We start from the raw sequence: 1,663 nt of genomic DNA on the forward strand, positions 1-1,663 counted from the left end.
TTTCAGTCCAAATCTCATGATATCTCATCAAAATTTCATGAGATGGCTTCCAAATATCTTGAGATCTCAGTCCAAATCTCATGAGAGCTCATCCAAATCTTGGGAGATCCCATTCCCAGTCAGTGAGATCTAGCTCCAAAACCTGTTGGAACAGTGGCTAAATTCCATGGACATTTGGTGGATCAGGCATTCCCTAACAGAGACTGCTGTGTGCTCATTACGTCAGTAAGGAATGCACATGCAACCATTGGGCACAACTTCCAACATTTCCAATTTCATAATTTGTTGCATTCATGACATGCAGCAGACACAAGGTGTCTCACACCTAAATCCCTGATGTTTCAACAACCTGAATGAAGAGAAGGAAAGTAGGGAGCAGTGAATTCAGGATGAATGGGCCCTGCAGAAGCTTATTCACACTCAACCAGAGGTAATAGAAACAGGAGAACAGGAGAAGAAGAGAGAAGAAATAGCCCCATAGCAAGACTGGTGAGCCACAGGGAAGCTCTCTGGGGCCTATCCCAGGCTTTCAATGAGTTAAGGTTGCTTCTATTAGCCCCACAACACCCCAGGAAAAGAAGAAAGGCCACCTCCTTCCTTTGGTGGATATCACATTATCTTTGGAGAATCTCATGAGATCTTGGTAAAAATCTTGTGAGATCCCATCCAAACTCACAAGATTTCCATCCAAATCTCATGAGATCTCAGCCCATATCTCAAAAGATCTCATCCAATGTTGTAAGATCCAATTCCCAGCCAATAATATCTAAGGCCAAAAGCTGCTGGAATAGTGGCCAATCTCCTGGACCCTTGGGAAGACCGGGTAGTCCCTAGCAGAGCCTGTTTTACACTCCTTATCTCAGTAAGGAATGCACCTGCCACAATTAGGCAGAACTTCCAACATTTCCAATTTCATAAATTTTCCCAGTTTTATTCCCTGTACTCTGGGAAGTAATGTCCTTTAACAAAGAGAACAAAATACACCCAAGAAGAACTGAAACACCCTACCTTGCCCCCACTGAGAAATTTTAGATCCACTCCACTCACCCCTCTTTTCTAATTTTAAATTTTTAATTTTATAAATTTTAGTCTTGGGTTTTATCTTAGCTTTGTTTTTTCCATGGTGGCTTCCAATCACTCTGGATTTCCCTAGGGTGAATCTTGTCTGGGTCGTGCTTGATATTTTGGACTGTGTACATTCCCTCAACCACCCTTCAAACAGATTGAAGGCAGAGGACCTCCCAACAAAGAAAAGAACCAGAGACAATGATCTCTTCCACAGACCTAATGGATATGGCTATAAGCAAGATGTCAGAGGTAGACTTCAGTGTAGCAATTCAGAGTAGCAATTATGAGGTCAATAACTAGACTTGAGAAAACCATTAGTGGCAATATAGAATCTAAGGGCAGAAATGAGAGTTAATCAGGCTGAAATTAAAAATGCTCTGGATGAGATTCAGTATAAACTGGATACTCTAACTGGATAAAGCTAGAATAAATGAAGCAGAAGAATGAATTAGTGATTTACAAGTTATGCTAATAGAAAGGAAAGAAATCGAGGAGGCCTGGGACAAACAACTAAAAACCCAAGAGAATAGGCCCAGATTGATTAAATGTCATGAAACATCCCAAGGATATTGGGATCCTTGAGGGGATGGAGAGA

This window comes from Mustela lutreola, chromosome 11 (assembly GCF_030435805.1).
Source record: "Mustela lutreola isolate mMusLut2 chromosome 11, mMusLut2.pri, whole genome shotgun sequence".
NCBI lineage: Eukaryota > Metazoa > Chordata > Mammalia > Carnivora > Mustelidae > Mustela > Mustela lutreola.